We start from the raw sequence: 21,544 nt of genomic DNA, 5'->3' as shown, positions 1-21,544 counted from the left end.
AAATTTCTATTAGAGGGGTACACGTGCCAGTAGACCCCCAAAAAGCCCATCCCCTCATTGACCTAGGTCTGCTCATAATGCACGGAAAATAATTGGCAGGACTCTATATGTAAGGGATGGGCAATTCCAGTAATTTATATTAGTGGGGTACCCCTGCCAGTAGACCCCCAAAATGCCCATCCCCAATCATCTCCACCCAAACTTCTTTTCACCCAAAATGTTATATCTATAATTATATATATACATGCAAGGTTTACTTAAAGATAGGATATAACAAAGTTTTGTTCAGCTTCAGCACTTTCGGAAATATATTTTTAAATTCATAACAGAGTCAATACAATATTTGAACGTTTGTTAGCCAATATATTCATATTTATGGTATTAAATAATAATACTGTAAAAGTCCAAAACCAACATAAACTTTGCTTACAAAGTAATGACCTTCAGTACAATACAACATTTGTGAAATCAGGGCTCTTATATCGCTTACTGAAATATTCAACTTGTCTCAATTTTGCCAACCAATAATTCTCCAATTGTGCAGCATCAGCCAATACTGCAATCCTTATCATCCACAAAAGTATGTGACTTTGTGAGCTTCGGAAGTATCATCCTGGCATTTTTTAATATTAAAGGTATAATGTCATGAAATTCAAGGCAAAATGCAGTCAAGTGTTAGTTTAGTTTCTAATTATTGGTTCATACATCAGCATCCTAAACACATGTGTTTGTTGTACCATTTATGTTGCATGATCATGTGCAGTGGAACAGATCATGATTGCACAGGAGAATACTTGTCAGCCTACAACTGGTTTACAAGCAACACTTGTTAAACGCTCATACTGGCATTACTGTTATTGAAAGAAGATGCAATATGAACCACAGAAAATAATGCATATTTTTTTCATTAGATGCAGACATTGAAGAATTTCATTGATTTCCAATGCATATTTATATACTCTCTTCACAACATGTGAAAACAATATTCTGTATGTATAATTTGTAAAGGTGTTGTAGAACTAGGTGTTTAGCATTAGCAGTATATCAGTTAGGAATGCATTATTATGGGCTCTGTTTTGGTGTCAACACAATAACAGACTAAAACCTGCTAAATGTAGCACTTTATCATCAGGTTTCTAGTGCAATTATGTGGAAATGACAACCAGCTAAAAACTTGGGTTCTAAATTAAACTGCATAACTTTACCTTTACTTACTTACCCTCAACCATGTACATGCCCCTATGCAGTATTGTGGGTAATGTCAAATTTAATACACATCAACCAGTCACTAGTCAACAACTTCACACATCAACTTCCAGTTGCAGTATTATTGTACTTTCCATAACCTCATTATTCTTTTTGAAATGAGCGCCAAATGCAATGTGGGTTCATCTACTCAACCATCTACTCACCAAGTACGAGAACAGTCTAACTGACATCAGAAGCAAATGCAAATACTATACTGTACATATGAGATTAACTACTGGCAGTTGTAACACATATTTTAAGAGAAGTCAATTATAAACTACTTTGAAAATCTATCTGCTTTAGTAGAAGATTCCAATTCGGGCTTTTGGTTCAGTGTATAGTAAAGGTTTTGAAATTATAAAAACAGAAAAAGAGCATCAATTCAGTTATAATATGCAATACATTTTTAAATTGAAGTAAAAAATTATTTAAATTCAATACAACTCATCAAATTTGTAATATAAACCTGAATGCAAATTGGTGTAAAAGGGAGTTCCAATGCCCTAATAATGAAGTTTTGTAGATAAAAGGCAATAAGGATCATTAACTTAATATGATCAAATATGAAATATGACATTGTGTTTACAATTTAGCTGTATCTGGCTTATTTCTCTCTGGTGCAAACTGTTCATAAATTATTATTGAGATGATACTGTCCCCCATAAATGGAAAAGTGCAGGATATTGACATTTTATTAATTTGGAACAAGAATTTATAATGATGTGACATGGCTTAATACTCCTTAGCCAGGTACAGTAACTCTCTTTTCTCTGCAATCACATGGTATTACAGGGCTTCAGGTTCAATTAACATACACTTAATTTGGAATACTAGTTTGTAGTATAGGTAAGTTCTTTTTCATTTGCAAAAAGGGACATCTAGTCAGGGGTAGCATGATCTATGCAGGGATTGCTTGATTTGTAATTTGAAGTTGTAACAACATTCCATTTGTATGCTATTGAAAATGTACAACCTAAGCAAATCAAATATCATTTTGTGTTACTATTCTGTTTTAATAGGAGACCTGTTCAATCATGGCTGAACCAAATTGCTTAACAGTTTTCCCAAACTATAAAGAACATGAATAACGCTTATCAATTTGAAAAAAACAAATAATGTACATGAATACAGTGGTTCAGTTTCACCCTACTGTAATTACTTTGTGTTAGTGGTTGGTAATTTTGAATTGGTGTCGATAATATGACATACTTCTCCAGTTTTCCAAAAAAAAATAGGAAGATCATCTCACTAATTTCTTCTCTCACTAATTGGTTGTTTTTCTGAGACTATAACTTTAAATCTTTGTAATATTTTACAGGATCAACACACAAGATTAAATTAATCTGCCAACATACTTAACATTCTTTTCTCTGCCAGCTTCTGGCATTTGCCAATAAACCAGTTGTATGGGACATCTTCGCCCTGTGTCTTTAGGAAGTCATTATCTTTTTTTGATCTAGGTGCAAAAAGAAACATCAGCAAAGTATTAGCGACTTCTTAATATACAAATAAAAAAAAATTGGGAAAATCACCCCCTACCCCAGCCGTCAAATTAAAAAAAACTGACTGAGGCAATCCCCCATTTCTAACATCCTAGTAAAAACACTGCACAACTCATGAATAATTGATGACATAATGTCCTTTCCCATATGATCAATTGTATATCATTATTCATATGAATATTTAACAGTTAAATTCAAGTGGTTTTCCACACTATACTTAATTTTTACATATGTTATCAGAAAAGACTCGTAGATGACCTCGTTCTTTAACATCGTAGAAGAGCCACTACTTCATCGGCCATGTTAGGTAAGAAGCATTTGGTGCAGAATAGTTTAAGCAAAAACGACATTTGACCTAATATTCATGTAAAATAGCTCAATTAAGTATTATAACAGGCTAACCATTATGTTTCAATACATGCCAATAATTAATATCAACACAAATGTCCACAAATCATCTGATCATGCACATTTCAGGGTAAAATAGGGATAATTTGACACATTTGTTTACCAGAATAATAACAACATGGGTGCTAAAATATCTGATTGAGACTCATCTGACAAATCTCTCTTGCAAGTTTCCTTCTGTAGTGAGAGCGAGAGATTAAATTTTGAAAAGGAATGGGCTTGAGAAGTTAGCCTATGTTGGCAAAGGCTCTTAGTATGTATATCCACCCCCCCCCCCAAAAAAAAAAAAAAGGTGAAACACTGACCTGTTCTGAGAATTTTGACAGATTATTAAAAATACTGTATGAACTATACAGTGATGTCACTGAACCCCACATGGAATATTGTTGCTACTGAAAACTAGCTTACTCTAACATACAGATACATGCAGTAGTCAACAGTATTGTGCCTGGCTAACCATAATTATGATAGGATGGTATACATATATAGTAGACACAGTTGTCAACAAAGTTCTTGTTATTGAACTTTTTACTGTCTAGCTTGTGACTAATATGCCTAATACACATGATTACAAATTGAAACTCATGGTTTTAGTAAGTGGAATGCTGGAATGAATGATTAAAAGTAAATGGTCCATTCCATTAATTGAGGTTCCAGTTACTGACATTTATGTGCCATTTTATGTGCCATATACAGTAGTCTTCCACATTGTTATGCTTTTAAGCTTTATGGAAGACTTCCCTCCACTTTGTACTTTTGTGGCAAACAAATAAATAAATAAATAATTAACTAATACTAAAATCAAACATGGATCCACAATTAATGGAAGGTTTGTCAAGACTTCCTGTGATTTAAGCAGATTTTTCTACCTTGCATCGTCTTTGAGGTTCCTGTGATGTATTTTCTTCTCGTGGCTCTTTTTCCATATGGTATACTTCCTTACTGTAAGAAATAATATCATATCACATCAAATAGTAGAAGGTACTCAGTACTAGTAAATCACAGTGAAAACTTACAAAAAACACAAACTATTTTGAACTGACGTACAAGTGACCCTTGATACAATCTATACTCTCCTGCACTTCCATGAACAGGCATCTCTACACATGGAAGCACTTTCTATAACTAAAATGTCATGCTTACTAAAATTGCCCAAATTCATGCAAAAGCATTCAGCTTTGATATTATGATATCACAATGCACAAGTGCTTCATCTGTCCCCACAAAGAGAGACACTGAACAGACACGGACCCATATTTAAGTGATCTTCAGCAGACCACAATTAGAGTTGGGGTGGAGTCTAGAGTAATATCTATTTGCTAGAATTGAATGTGTAGGAAAATTCCTCTTGACAAACCATCCCTGGTACTGTGTACCACAACCACTTTGGGGTTGATTGGTCAAGATGCCCAAACAAACAATAATTTTGGCATCGGTGGGTAAGAATGAAGTACAACTGGTAGTCTGGTAACCAGTGAGATTTGGCCAAATCTTTATCCTTATATCACTATGTGTAGAGAACCATATGATGGTAAACTATGTTCACAGTGTTTCAAAATAACAATTTCAGAGCACCAGATTGGGATTGAATGTCCATACAACAAACAACCACCAGTCATTGCCTATCAGTTGTTAGCAGTGGAAGACTAAAACCTAATGAGCAGCACTGCTAAAATATACTTTGCATGTGCTGAAATGATGTGTGATCTAAAAATAATTGAGTAAACATAAAAGGAATTAACATAAATACTTCTATCCCTCCTATAAATATTGTAGTATAAATTTTTGCTTTAATGCAAATGGTAGAGATTGCAGTCCATACCTTTTTGACCCTTTGAAGTGTTGCGACGGTTGCAAACAGGGATATGATCTTCATCTCCATCACTCTCCTCATTAGTTGTTACAGCTAAAATTCAAAGCAGAAGACAGAGCTGGTTTACAGCATTATATAAAACAATATACTGGCAAGATAGTCAGAATAATGCATGTTATTTGCTCATATATTTATGATCAATATCAATTTTATGTTTTCATTTCAATATTTAGCAAATATGCCCAATACAGCAGAACTTTGTCATGTGATTGTTTATCAATTGATATGCCATGTCAAGACCAGCTGTTGCACATAGGTGTAAACAGGTAAATCTTACTTTCCTTAACAATGCATTCAATTTGCTGTAACAATTGAGTGGAATATATGGTGTAATTATAATAGCACCCATAATACCTTGATTTGTCTCCACCTCTCCCCCAATTTTTTCCAACATGGGTTAGCCATATCCATGACATAACATTCTTCATTCAATTAATTTCCAAATGAATAAAGACATTCCAAATGCAATGATCATATCACAAGTTGAAATATTTTAATGAAAAGAATATTAAAAATGTGGATAATTCACATTGGAGCTTCATGGTGGAATGTTGGCTTAAGTCAAAGGTAAAGGCAATTGATTCCACTGGTCCAATTTAATGAATAATGATGGTACAATTGCTCAATACAAATTCAACAAAGCATTACAGTATGTATCATGTACACAGTAATAGATGCATGTAGACATACACATGCAAAATGCTTCAGACAAGTGACAGCCTACAGCATATAATGAATATAAACCTGAAATGCTCTCATTTTAATAATATTCTTTCATACCTGTAAAATTGTGCTTCCCGTTAAGAAATACAAAAAGAAATTTTACACTCTAAGATTTTTCTGCAAGTGCATCTTTTTGTTTTTATCAAATCTATTGTGGCCCTTGCTCACACATCTCTGGTCTGTGTAATGTTCCACTGGAACAAGTCCAGATTTTCCAAATCAATTATCAATAACTTTTTAAGTGTGTAGTGTACTTGATATGAAGCTGTTGAAAGTTTAAAATCTGTTCAGCTATTCAATGTATACTAGGTTGCTGCGTGAATATGGAAGAATCTCCTTTGTACTTAACCTATTCTCACATGTCCAAAAAAAAAGGACGGACTGCCTCCAGTTGACTATTCACACCATGCGCATGAATCTGTCTTGAATAGGTCTGTTCATTGTACAAATCAACAAAACACTCATTGCTGCAGGAATATAGCTCTCGAAAGTTATTGTACAAATCTCACAGCCCCACACTGAGACGGACCTACTGTACCACAGGTACAAGTACCATCGATAAACAGCTCTCTAAACCACCATGCAACAGCTCAAACAATTTGTTTGTTTCCTTTTGACAGATGAGATCAAAACCTATGTTCAGTTTTCCCCCTTACAGTAACACAGAATCCCACCACGCATACAGCCTCACACAGGTCTAAACAAAAAATAGAAGTTTCAGAGCACAAGTAAAGCAGGTTGGAAGTGAAAGTCCTAATAAAAAAAAAAGCAATGCTAATTGCCCATTAGGTGTTGTCGGTGGATAAAACTACATGCTTATACCTCTGATAAGTAGTAAAGTTGTTAAGTGAACTGTATTTTGTCAGGGAGTGTCACTACTCAACAAGCCCCATAGGGTTTTTAGTACACTTCCTTTCACAGGTTTTGGTTCTTATCTCCTATGTTGTTATATCATACTTATGTTATATAAAACAATATAAATGAAATGAAAAAATGAAAGAAGCACTTCAAAAACATAGTTGCTCTAAAAATTACTATATGTGTGAAATAAGAATAAGCAAGTTACAAGGTGTTAGACATATTCATCTACTTCTCTCCTGTATATGTGTTCTATTAATTGTGGTTTCAATGCAAATGGCAGAGATTGCAATCCATACCTTGTTGACCCTTTGAAGTGTTGTGAAGTTTGCAAACAGGGACATGATCTTCATCTCCATGACTCTCCTCATTACTTGTTACAGCTAAAATTCAAAGCAGAAGACAGAGCTGGTATAGAGCATTATATAAAACAATATACTGACAAGATAGTCAGAATAACGCATGCTACTTGCTCAAGTTCCTTCAAGACAGTTGAGTAAATATGATGGGTGAAAACAGTAATAGAGGGTAGAGCAGCTAACTATGATAATGGAATTAGATGAAAAGCAGGACTGCATTGAAAAGCTATGAAGAAGGAGAGGGGCAAACAGTAGTTGAAACTGGTTGGAAAAGCCTTAGGGGTTGAGTTCATTATAATAAGCACTTCACTTTTATCATGCCATACTCAATGTTATCAATCCTCAAAGGTTTCAGATATGATTAAAATACAGTATTACAAAATGGGGTCTATGGCCTCAGTTACTCTACCCCATCCTTTTTCCTCATGGTAAACCTTTTCCCTCTTCAGAGCTTCCTTGTGGGAAATTAGCTCTCCACAATATTCTACTAGGAACTCCCCTTTGATGAACTTCCTATGTGCAATACTCCATAACCTGTAACCACAAAATATGCAGTTACAGTTGGTCAAGTTAATATCATTTTCTGGCCATCATAGTACTCACAATAATATGAGAGTTGATTACAACATGTAATTGACATTTAGGCATTCACAAGTAAAAGCCCTGTCAACCTAATAATTTGGAGACATTCTTGAATCATCTATTGTACCTCCAGGTTTACGGTATAGTTTGTACCCATGCAATATGACAAAACCTACATGAATGACCCATTTTCAATTATTTTTTGTACCTGTAGCTGATTTAAAATGATCTTGTGCAACAACACTTAAATAACTAATGACATAATGTGTTGTCCTACCTAACACTATCAACTACTAGTTTGTACCAAGTAATCTATGTAATATATCATGCTTACAAAATATTGGAAAGATAAACTATTGGAAGACCTAACGATAGGGCTCATTTACATTTCAAGACCAACATAAATTTGAGTCTGATGCTAACATAGTGCCCTTCATGCACAGTATTATCATGTTTATAAGCACACATGTAGTACATAGGCTATCTGACTGATTTTAAATTGGTGGCACCACTAATATGAGATTTTGCCATACATGTACTATATAAATTCTTGTTAAAGTATAGCTTCATACCAAATATTATGCAGATCATTGGCATGGGATCATGTCAAATTAAATTGAAAGTTTACATTAAGCCCCACATTCAAGGGAGCAGCTGCACAACGCACATATCTACTACCCCTGACCAACATGTATACATTTACTGCAATGCAACATGTTTTAAGCACATACTTTTACCATTCACAACACTGTTCGTCAAATACTGTGAATAATTCAAAAAGCTCAACTAACATACACACCAGTGCTGTTGTATTTGAGACAAATTTAGACTCAACAATAACGCCATCAATAAACTGGACTGAAAATAACCATTTATCAACTTTGTTAGTACAGTAGTGAAAAGCCTCTTTTAATGGCCCCAAACTTCTCTTTACACGACATCTAAGTTGCATCGGTTAGAAATATATCATAAAATTATAATGCTTTTGCAATAAACATTTCATGGTGCAAGAGCGGATTTAAAACAGCAGAACTACTTTCAAAGCACTGAAACATCCACATAGGCACTAATTTTTTTTTCTGGAGGTATAGACCCAACCATGCACGCATCGCCTGACGTTCGGCTACTGCTGGGCTCGGTCTAGCGAAAGGAGGATCACCCGGATCGAATGTTTGGCTCATCGCTTTGATAAGGCGTCATACTTAAGACAACATACTGAAGACAAAAGTTTGAACTTGGCATCAAGATGGCTTAACTTAGTTCAAGACATACCTTTAGTTGCCACCTGAGGCTTGAAGTTAGATTTGCAAAGACAATCATAGGAATATTTCCACTCCCAGAGATGACAACCCTGAGGATCAGAGACCAGACCAGAGCTGATGTTTATTTTTTTACCAGTGGTTTTTAATATTTGTGTAACTTTTTGATGTGCAATTAGCAATTTAACGGGTGAGTGAAACCATGCTGTCTCCATTTTTTTGTACTCTCCCCAATGAGATCAAAGCATAACCGTGCCATAAAGTATTATTTTAAGCAAGTGTTGTAATAATATTGTAGGGTAAGTGTATCCTTACCCAGTAATGTTACTGAAAAATTAGGTCCCGATCGAACAACAATTGCATTTATTTTTACTAGGCCCTAGTTGCTATCGTATCACTTCCCAATCCCATACTGTGCGAATATATTCTACACTATAGGGCAGCTGGTCAAGTACCTTACTAGCTTCACTGTTTTACCTCTGTTCGCCTGTCCTGCCCCTTCAATCAATTTTCACCGCCCAGTCCCCCATTCATTAGCACTTATATTTGTACTTCCCTGTCGCCAACTCCATAGGTTTATATTTTTCTTGCTAAATTCCACAGTTCACTATTCACTATTTGTATGTGCATATCGTACGCCTGTTTGAACTTGAGAGTTTAAACTACACATGCGCAAAGCCTCAAAACCTGATCCAATATTTACCCTGGGCTCTTTGCAGTGTCTGTAAACAACCAGCTCCACGAAAATTACAGTTACCCAGGGATAGGCTATATCAATAACTTTCTACGAAATATGCATTAAAAAAATCCTTTAAATTTGACAATGCAGGAAGTTCAGTAATTTACCCAGGAACCTGTTTTAAAAATTACCAAATTTATTTTATGCATGGTTCACCACAAATAAGCATATTCTGAAAATTTTAGTTGAATTGCTTCACAACTGGTCTGATTTTCATTGTGAATTGCTTCCCAATGGGTTTGAAATATTCACTAGAAATGCCAGTTGTTGCATCTGTACCTGTACTTGAAGTTCCTCTTTTGCATCAAAAAAAGGTTGGTAGATTAGAAACTAGAAAGGGAAATTGTGAACCCCCTTTAGAGTTGTATATTCAACCTCAACCATTGATAAGTAGAGTGATTCAAATGAAAACTAGTCACATTTTTTAACAAGCAGAGTTGAGAGCTATGAAATTCACTCAGTTGCACGCACTGATCAAGGTTTTCAACTCAAAATGGGATGTTTAGATTTGCAGCTACAGCAAGGGGCGTGTCCATTCTTTATTAATTTATAATATAAGACTATCATGATATTCCACCCAGTAATGCAATATCTGCCAGAAGTATTTGTTCACAAGCAGAAGATATTTATTGTGTAATGGATTGTTCAGGAATGCCAAAACCAAATAGTGGATAAAGTCATGTGTATTATGTGTACAGAAGCAGTTTAAATGGCATAGTTTGTATATAGGTTATAATAAAGGGTTAGCCTGTCATTTTCTATGAGTTACTGTGTATGTACATTACCAAAAATGTTATTTACATGTATGCCTTTAATGCAAAAATATAGGAGTTTCATTTTGTAGCTACTGTAGGCCTTTTCTTCATAATAGTACCAACCATTGGCAAATGTGTTTCACTTTGTAGGAAAGAAATACTTTTTTTTGAGATGTGCAGATGAGTTTTTGCATCTCTCAAATGTTTCATATTGATAGGTCAGTATTTACCTTTTAAAAAACGTGTAGATTTATTTTGGTGTGATGTAGCATAAAATTTGCAACTTGTGGATTTGGCCAACAATTTATTCAGCGATTAAAGTTAAATTTATAGTGGATATTAGTGAAATTACTAGTGATTGCTCGAAAAGATTGGAGAGTTGCAAGCAAATCTGTCAAACCAGTGGTGACATGTGAATACAAAGGGTTGACAGCACCAAAATTAATGCATGTAACTTTTGACTGCATGTTACTTAAATAGCTTACATGTGTGTGCGCACGTGTGCATGCACACATGTAAGCTATGTGTGCATGTGCATGCAAGTAAAATATTCAGTAATCATCATATCCCGAAATGGCCTACATAAACAAAACCCAGGAGTAACTTTGAAAACACCCTTTTTGTATTTTTCACTTGGGGTGCAGGTAATGATTTGTTTGTGCAGGTAATTTTTGTTTAACCTACATGCACAGGTGCATGTACAATTTTTTTTTTGTAATTGGAACACTGGTTGACAGTCACCAGTTTATTACACCTCTGTTTATAGCTCCATGATTACACATTCAAGAAAGAAAACAGCCTCAGGCCATACCAATTACAGGTCACTACATCAAACCACTATACATCTGTTGCATTCAATTCAATACCATGAATGCCATAATATATTGACCAATCCCAAGACTTCTAGTCATTAAAGTTACAGTAAATTCATCAAATCTTTGACATGGCAATATGTGCACCGACTCTAAACCATGGCAGTGAGGGAAGATCTCACCATGAAATGTATAAATGTCCCAATGCACCAACTCACATATCCATGAATGTAAACACCTGTTCCAACATGCATGACCATAAACATAATACTTTTTATAGAACAGGTTCAGCAGATGACTCTTTAGTTCTGTTTCTCGTTAGACATAAATTTGGCATCCTAATAACCACATCTTAGATAACAATTATTTTACCTCTGTGTGAAAGCATCGGTGACTAAAACAGCTATGTAAATTAGTGTACTGGTTTCATCTTAACAAGTTCTAAGTGCTGGGCAGAAGAGCAATAGAGACAGAAATTGCCCTAGGATTGATTACAGATAAAAGATAAAAGTGAATCTGTGTAAGAATGGTACTGTATACTGTGTGGCACAGTGCAGCACAGTGTAACAGGAACTGGAATAGATACTTACCAGTTGGAGTAGTTTTATGTGGTTCGAGTTAAGTGTTAATATTCACTAACAGCTGTATGCCGTTCTATGCCATATACTGTGTAAGGTGGGAAGGGGAAAGGGTAACGACAATGTTCGCTCTACATTAGCAACGTAGGTTTCTGCAGGTTGATATGTACATATGCTTTTACTTTAACCTTTGATTTGGTCCATGACACTTGCCTTTAATGATTAATGTGTAGTCGATTATATGCAAAGACTTGATGGGTCAAGTATCAATGCTCACTTTACAGAGACAGCAAATGAATATACTGTTATCAGTGTTCTTTCTGACAAAGTAATCTTGAATTTCAAGGTAATGATTCTCATGTCTGCTTTGGTAGCATACTGTACCTAGTTTTGCAGATACTTTTCTAGGACTTATATTCCGAGAGCACCATTGGTATTCATGTGTAGCCTTACCTATGGAAAATGGTGACATATTTTAGTGTGTTTCACAGAACATGAGTCTTGAAAGTAGAATGCATAAATATGCTATTGTTTAAGTGTAAAATACATTTTAAACATTTAAGGGTTGGAACAGTCCTTTTCCTTTCATTTACATCAAACCTCTCATTGACCAAAAATCTTTCACTTGTATTCTTTTTTATCATATCCTTTTTATATTCATGATGTAAGATCTTTTTATCATGAAATTTGTTTGATGTAACTTTGAAGTTTACCTACTTCACAAGTTAAAGAGAAATTTGTTCAAAACTTTCTCAAGGCAAGAGGGATGTTATGAAGTGATATTCTACATCCCCCTCCCATGTACTTTAAGTTCTTATCAAACAAGATTATTTATTCCTTTGCACTATTGACCTTCAACTTTCCCCTTCTAGGGTAGGGTACTACAGTTCCCAAAATTATAGATATACTTTAGAAATTGTTCTGTCCATTTCCCAGATGTATACAGTACTGTAAGGAAGGTTCAGAAAAGGAAAATCAACTAAAAATTAGGATAAAGAGTTGTTTTCATTCTCACTTTGTGATATTTGGACCGGCGAAGACTAGAGAATACCCAGAGTTTTAGCAACTGCCTAAAACTGTATGATCTGATCTATTATTTACGTCAATGAGTTTCATTCAATCTGGGAGTCAAACATTATAAGAGAAAACTAATTAATGATAGCCTTTAAACTTTGTTTCTAAACAGATATGCTTGAATTACAAATAAAAGCATAAAAAAAACATAATCAATGCATCTAATCAATGCATATACTGTACATAAACAGAATAATTTGAATTCGCGCAAGTGAACCCTGCACTACATTAGATCGAAAAAGACGTGCAATTAAACCAAACTAAACATACTAAATTTCCCGTTACTTCTACATAAAATATCAATGCAAAAACAACAACTTACTTCTTTGGCAGTATACTAAAATTTCAAGCTATAATAACTTCAGACTATCAAGCTTTCCTGAGAAAAAACGGTTAATAGTTCTTACAGTAAACAAATCGACCGTGTAGGAATGTCGTAATTGTTTCCTGAGCGTGACCGGAAATTAAGTACTAAAATATGATAAATGAAAAGGTTAAATAGAACTGAAGGTAGCATACGCCCATTAAAAGCCCCATTGACTTACACACTAAATCACAAAAGTAATGTGGTCTCTAAGTCTAGATAGAGGTTTTCACTAGCTAAACGCTACCCATCACCGGATAGCTGACAAGTTGGCCTTTCATGGCACCATCAATTTTCCGTACCATGACCATGAAGATTTTTTGCTATCCGAGCCGGAAGTTTTCGTCACTTGTAAACAAACCTCTTCACTCAGTGGTAAACAAATTTCCTACGCTGCTCCCGGGAGGCCTAAAGGGGTCTAAAATTGCCTCAATTGACCCAATTTTCTCACCACATGTACTTCCATTCATGCTCTTCAACATGCAAGCCACAAAAAACTAGATTATGATTGATAACAGGTCACAAAAGATGTTCTCCCGCTGCTTTTCGGCACTTTTCCTGAAGGAGAACAATCGAGCGGATTGATATAGACTCTAATAGGAGTATGCCACCTGAAGCGTGCAGTAATCCCGACTGCTCGCAACATCATTCATCAGTGATAAATTTGTAAATGTTCTTTCTATTCAACATTAGGGTATATTGAACCAGTCACTGTTGAGATGCACATCATGTGTCCGTCCAAGCTTTTACAACTTTCGGATTGTTTTTCTTGGGATTTATTATTTCTGGAAAGTTAGCGGAATCAATCAGACATATCAATTCCTTTCTTTCTAAAATGCACACTAAACATCCTTCAAAATAGCCCTCTTACTGACCAACGCGTATGACTCATCACCTTGACCGAAAATCCTGTGGCTCTGTGCGGACAAGTTGGTTGGACTATTCCATTCATCGGGGGGGGGGGTCTTAAACAGTTTTTCTATAATTAGGATTGCATTAGATAAATTAATTGGTAATTACTTGTTTCAACATTTAATGATGCATATTCTACGGTCATTTTCTTTGAAATAATATTAAGTTCGATAAAATATGACGTTTTGAAAGCGAATCTCGGCTGTGGCGTTGTAGGTGAACACTGTGCATTGTGGCTGTACCCTATTGCAGAGTACAGGATACAGTACACATATTATGTAACGGCATGCCCACCGAAGAAAGCGTAACTTGTATTTTTCTTAGAAGATATTCGATTGGATTGTACTTGGTCCGATTGAAGATAGTGACCAATGAAAATGAATTTAACATCAATTTAAAGTTATTATATATAAAGAAAAAATACTTCCCAAAACCGTTTGAACTAAATTTGTCAATGAATATTCAAGAGGAGGGTTACGCAAACAAAGTACGGCTATCAAATGGTGATTTTCTTCAGTATTTACTGTGCGTTTTCAATGAGGGTTTTGAGTTCGATATTTATTAACCTTGCATCGTAAATCACCCAAGTCCGGTGGAATTTTAAACTGTATTGTTAAGAAAAGAACAGAACTTGAGAGACAACACATTTCTCTGTTTAGTGCCGTTTGAACTAAGTTTTTTCGGTATAAACTGTTCACGTTATGGCTGTAGGAAAATGGTCTATATGGTAAAGTCATAGGCCTAAAACTGCGGCGGTCGAACTCAGTTCGCGTGCCACACAGGGAATGGCGCTAAGGAATTGATATGCCTGCAATGGTTGTTATGGGTATGATTTAATGAATTGTTTATCATCAGTATCTTGAAGTAATTTTACAAAGGACTTTATTGAACTTTTGTATTACAGAAAAAAATGATTTGTGTTGTCAATGGAACTCTTTAATCATTTTCTTTTTGGGTGGGCGCATTATAATAAATTTCCCCCGCGGGCAGCGATAATGCCATATTTTTCCAAGCTTATAGGTGGTATTTGCCACATAGGCCACTAGTTAGTATTGGTGGTATTGTTAACAGGTGATTTGAATAAGTACTTTCAGAGAAATCCCAAGATAAATGTTTTGTTGCAATAAATGACCTTTTTTTCCATACAAAATGCAGTAGGCACTAGGCCTTTATAATTAGGCTAGTCCAAAATCGGTAAAATAATGAATCATGGTTTATCAATGAAGCGCAACCTAGCTCAGATATATATTCATATGTGAAAAAACCTATCAATACTCCAACACAACTCTCTTCTAAGTTTCCGAATGGCCCTGATGCGAAACGTTTGGAATTGCCCTAGTACTACTAAGTACTAGGCTAATAAATACACGATAATATCAATTAGGCCTATGATAGGGCTAGTTACGTTTTAACTAAGTTAGGCCTAACGTTATGCACAGCCTATAGACCTAACCAGCTGGCGTAATTAGGAGAAAGCCATAAATAATAGCCAAGGAGAGTGTGCTTCGAAAATATAATACGGCCGCTTATGCCATTAAATGAACTACGCAAATAGTTAACTTACCGTTCTTCCCGCGCCGTGTGACTTGCACATCTGCATTTGGATGGACTGTATCTAGGCATATACTCGATAGGCTAGCTAGGCACGATCGAGGTTCGCGTACGTATAGCCGTACTGCGCGAAGAGCGTAACGTTATAGAGGGCCGGCTTCTCATCGGTGCAATAAGATACCGTGCAATACAATATTGGCAATATATCTTCATTTTCGCTATTCATTGCTTAAAAGAGGCTAATATATTTTTCCTTTGGGTAATATGTTTAAAAGGGTGATTTTATAATAAAGATATACATATCGATTTTCATTTTAAAAGCCATAATCAAAATGTTGCCGAAAGTGCTGTTTTTAACACACGCACATATAGCCAATATCAGAATGCCCATCTTCAATGCTTTCTAATTTACCTAGTTTTTAATTATTTTTTATAAATCTTAATAGAAACGAACATTTTTCAACCCCCCTTGACTTGCTTCCAACAATATTTGCAGAATGTAACTCTATCGTTCCAATTTAAAAGGCAGAACTTAGGGCGACAGTATATATGTCGCCCTAAGTCAAATGGTGCCCTAAGTGCTATTTTTTTTCACATGAAGTGTTGCCTAACGGTCGGATTTATATATATATATATATATATATATATATATATATATATATATATATATATATGCGCTACAAACTTACGCTTCTTGTGTGAAACGATTTGTAATCAAGCAAAACGACATCAACTGATAAACCAGTTGGTCTGTTGTATAATAACAGGTTTAACACACAAAAACTCTATCATAGGTCATTTGAATGCAGGAGGAGAACAATCTTTTATCAAACGCCGTCCATTTCTTGAAAGGATGCTATTCGAAACAATTTACCGGGTTATGTTTACAAAATAAGCTAGGTTGATTGTACAATGAAATGTCGAAAATTGTAACATATTGTCCTTTTGTACTGGTCGTAATTAACCTTTAAATCAAGATAAAAAAAATACACAAATTCATCTGGTTACAGTTTGAGGGAATATGACGTAGAAGATGACCACAACCATCTCAATTGTTACATCACATATTCATGTGTGCTTGCATTTACATGGAACGCCATACAGTCCGGAGTTCTCATGAAAGTATGTATATAGGGCCACACAATGAAATAAATACCGAGGATAATACTTAGGAAATAATCGCAGGAGCCTGCTCCACGTAACCAGATTGAAGATACTTTGCTACAAATGCATTGACGTTTGTGTATAGACTCATAGACTTAACAGAACCTTCAAGGATAACTTCAAGCTTAGGAAAAAAGATTTTGGTTGCCATTAAAAATATTTAGATAACATCTTCAAGTTAGTACATGTGCTAACACTAACATTGCAGTAGAGTACAGTAAGCAGACGAAGAAAGGAAACGGATCACAAAATCGTTGATTTTTTATTTAGTCGATTTCGCGATTCCACGGCGGTTGTGAAGGCACAAACAAGTTATAGACTTACTGCTTTAGTATGTAACACGACATTCAAACAATTTAATATTTATTGTCGAGGTATCACGTGAGTGTAAGTCTAAATTAACGTAGTTTTGACATTTCTTTATCCAAGATTGTACAGGTTAGCTTGACTTATCGACTCGACTCGACAAAGTCATATGTTTGATGTGTTGTCAAGTTTATTGCAACTCGACAACTTCCTGAAAGTCTGAAACTCGAAAACAATAAACAATATTTATTCTGATGTCGTGCTTTACTGACACAGTAGGTCTACATCTTGGCCTTTCAAACCACCATATAATCATACAATAAAAACTTAGAGTAAAAATTGTAAAATCAAACTTATCTCTGACGGTTTTTGTAGTCACAAGTTACATATGAATTTGGTACAATTAAGTTACAAAATGGATACCAGACTGCAACAAACTAGATATGGGTTTATTTATTTTTTGGACAAAAACGAGGACATGTTGTAATGTATGACAAGTATAATGTAAGGTGTTTTGAAACGAAAACAACAAAACAAAGTGAAAGGTCCGTGTTAATACTTTTTAGTAGGATGACGGAACGATTAGCAAATATTGACTTTTCTAAGTTAATCACGTAAAACAGCTCATCGAATACGTACTGTAAGGCTAACCAACTATATGCTTTCACATTACCTATGTCCATTATACAAACAGATCTCCCATTACCTTTATTTAATCACATGAATAGCAAAAGCGGTAAAAGTAAGCAAAAAGAAAACGAAAAGACAAAAGAACCAATAAGGAATGAAGAAAGAACAATAGAAAGATCGCAAATTACGGAATCATTCATAAACAATGTGCTATATCGGATATAATATATAAAAATTAAAACAACTATTCATGAAAGTCGATTTATAGTTCATTTTAAAGTTTGCTTTCTTAGCAATTTGCTAGTGGAAGATTACCCCAGAAATGGTTACAATAATATGTGCACAACGAGGGAATAACATGAAAGGACCTGTTTGTTTGCTTGCAAGAGTCTTAAAGCTTGGGCATTTAAAGCCAAACATAAGAAACTGCAAAGACGTGGTTACAAAAAAATAACGATATTTTCATGAAATTCTTACATTGTTTAAAATATTCTGAAATAATTTGCAATTATAAAACCTATGATCAAATGTTTCGAGTAAATTGTTCAACTACTATTGGTCTCAACCATGAGTAAACTACAAGACCTACCATATATAGAAGTACGATCATTGATTTCAAGCTTCAGTACAGAAAATGTTCAGATTATCATTATCTTCTTCGAATTATTATTGAATGAAACAGACTCGTCACTGAATTGTCTTTTATCGGCTGTAATGGAACTTAAGGGAAGATACATAACTAAAGTATACATGAATATAAACGTCTAGCTCGCGTAGTGATAAGATAAAGGAGAGTACAATGGAAAGCCAATCATTATCTTTAAATTAACTGATTAAGTACAAAATATTAATGTTATGTAATGATCAATATATTACGTAATATACACGTCATCGTAAACCATACCACATATCATGTTTACAGTGGGCTTTAAAATCCATAGATTACAGAATGAACATTGAAAAATAAACAAAGGCAAAAGCAAAAATAAAAAGGGCAAAGCACCCGGACCCCAACAAAAACAAATGAAAACAATTAAAAAGTTAAAATTAAAACTGGCAGCTGTAAGTGAAGGTAAATGATGCTTAAACTGTCATTACTTGTAACAACAAACTGTAACAGGAAATATTGAAGCTAAATAAGAAAAAGAAACCTAAGTAAATGACGTCATGTTAACTAGAAATGTCTTGAAGTTCGATATACACCAAAACGTCCTCCTTTTTGTTTTCTCCAGGAAGACAAGTTCGATATAACAGCTTAGTTATAGTGTAACATGCAATTGTTGACCTATGACAGATATCATAGTGTCTCCAACGCATTCGATGAATTTTCAATAAGATTACTTTATGAAAAAACGCAAACATTAAGAATTGTTTTTTTGTAATGGTTTCGAAGTTAATAAAAAAAAAAACGTGTTAGTTTCATTGTAATTGTCGAAAGACAAAAGAAGGCATTGAAGGTTAAATCGTTTGACTGAAAAGTTACATTGGTATACAACCAGCTTCACAATTGGTTATTCTCTGTGAAAGATATACAATCGAAATCACATTGATTTGAAGATTTGAAGACACATCAATTCCCACCCATCCCCCCTCCCACCTCAAGGTTCACGAATTTCTAAGTGATTATTCTGATCCGTCTTGGGCGCTGAAAACGTTAGATAAAAATATGAAAAATGGGTTTCCTAACTTTAAGTTAGTTAGGTGGGACCAATCGATTGGGATATTCAAATTTCCCCTTGACAAGCTTGACTTTATTAGCTGCGAGGAGGCATTCGGTGGACAGAGTGCTTGCATCCGCAGGGTACAGCACAGTCACCGGGTGGACTCTAATTTAGTTTGATTCTCCCGGGGAGGGTGATACCAGGTCTTGGGCGGAGGTCAAGCTCTCTGCCGACTCATATTTTCTCTGTTTCGTGTCTTGGTTGTTTTCTGCTTCCAAACGTTGAAGGTAACTGTCTGTACTTATGCCTACCGTATTAAATTTGATCCACTTTCATATATTTTACGGTTCCTCCGACATATTTTCCTACCTGCAGGGCTGCATTCCGTCCATCTCGAACAGGATTACATCCCCTACCTATATGATATCTAGTATTTTCACAAAATCGGAAATGAACGACATAGAAGCAAAGTAAAGCATCTCGACGAGATAGCCTAACAAGACTGAAAAAAGAGCAAAATATGAACTGATAATAGATGTTGAATAGGTAAAGGTATTAGAATGAATAATGAATAATACTTATACATAATCAAATTTAAGAACAAAAATGTCACACACATTTGATTTGACACCACAAATTTTATGTATTATGGGCCAACTTGTAATTTCCAGAATCTTGGGTCAACTTGGCATTTCTATTATCTGGTGGTAGCATAAAGAGTGGTTTAACGATTGACTAAACATTCATCGTAAAAACAAAAACATTAAAGAACTGAGAAAAGAATAACACTCATTGCCTCTGATTTCAGAACTATTTGGTGTTACCCTTACGTAAGAACTATTTGGTATTATCATTACGTAACATCAGTATGTTATTACCATTACGTCATATCAGTATGGTATTACGATTACGTAGCATATGTATGTTATTACCGTTGCGTAGCATCAATTGAACTCTTTCTGCATAGTATATTCTGAGAAAATGCAGCAAAAATTTCATAAAGTACATTACAATGTGACATCTGATAGTCCGCTTAGTGCAGTATGCGAGTAAAGTTACACATTTACTATATTATATATCAGTAGTTGATCCGTGTAATGTAACAAGGAATTAAATATTCAATATATTATTAATCTTTAGTTAAACATTGCAAATTCATAACTTGATCATAACCTACATTCACTATGATATTACGCAATTACATTTAATCTATATGATAAAGAACACGATTACGCATTCTCTATGTCTACATAACAGCAGTAAATCCGTTCCATATGTCACCTGATTGAACAATCGCTATATGAAGAAGTAGCAGTTAATGGGTTCTATAAATCACGTGTCTACAAACACAAAATTTAAATTTGATAATTCAAATTCGTTGATAATTAATATCTTCTTGTAAAATATGATCAATAAACAGAAAGGAAAACACGGTTAACCAATGATAAATGATGAGTTAAACACAAAGATCGCGGGACGTTGGTTGTTCTCTTCTGGAAATGTTCTTCAACGTAAAGCTAAGTGGTGCGGACACGCAGTGCGATGTAAAGGTCTAACTTCTGCTGTACTGTATGGTCTACCTTGCGTCTGCAAATGCAATCCAGGCCGTCTACATATGCGTTGGATCGACAACTTAACCAACAGGTCCGATCGTTCTGCAAACCAGCTGACTGAAGATGGCAGACGTCGGATCAACATTATTTAGTGTTGATAACCTCATAATGTGTATAATCTTGGAGGAGGTCGACGGGCCAATTTGGCTTATGACTATTGATTGGTTAACTAAATAAAACAGTCTGCTGTGGCATTACTGAGATCAATGTCAGTCTATCTGCTCTCTCTCTCTCCATCTCCATCTATCCCTTTCTCTGTCCAACTGTCTCTCTTTCTCCACCCCTCTCTCTCTCCGGAAGAGTACACGTAGACAGTCTGCTGTTCCTCGTGGAGATAACTCTAGTTCAAATATGTAACAAAGAAAGAAACAAATTATTACTGTTTAAAAAAGTTGTCACATCGACAAACTGTTACAGTTAGTGAAACGATGACACAAAACAACATATATCACCTGCTACACATACTAACGGAGATCCCTGCTACACATAATAACAGGCATCACCCCTCTACACATGCTAACGGAGATCCCTGCTACACATAATAACATGCATCACCTGCTACATAGACTGAAG

General features: G+C 35.1%; 1 long non-coding RNA gene across 5 annotated transcripts; it reads right to left on the bottom strand.

Moving 5' to 3' along the window:
* Window positions 1-338: 338 nt before the first annotated feature.
* LOC139984631 (uncharacterized) lies at window positions 339-15,632 on the bottom strand. Of its 5 annotated transcripts, XR_011799129.1 has the most exons (7): window positions 13,093-13,220; window positions 12,712-12,817; window positions 8,826-8,904; window positions 6,912-6,995; window positions 4,981-5,064; window positions 4,028-4,100; window positions 339-2,704 (listed from the first exon to the last, which is right to left on the bottom strand). It is a non-coding gene; the product is annotated as an uncharacterized lncRNA (long non-coding RNA). The 5 variants fall into 5 exon arrangements; XR_011799130.1 differs by lacking the exon at window positions 8,826-8,904 and having other exon boundaries at window positions 340-2,704; XR_011799128.1 differs by lacking the exon at window positions 12,712-12,817 and having other exon boundaries at window positions 340-2,704; window positions 13,093-13,215.
* Window positions 15,633-21,544: the final 5,912 nt, after the last annotated feature.

The sequence above is a fragment of the Apostichopus japonicus genome, chromosome 17 (genome assembly GCF_037975245.1).
Source record: "Apostichopus japonicus isolate 1M-3 chromosome 17, ASM3797524v1, whole genome shotgun sequence".
NCBI classification, from domain to species: Eukaryota; Metazoa; Echinodermata; class Holothuroidea; order Aspidochirotida; family Stichopodidae; genus Apostichopus; species Apostichopus japonicus.
Note: the sequence above shows the minus strand (reverse complement) of the source record. Positions and strands in the feature narration are given on the sequence as shown.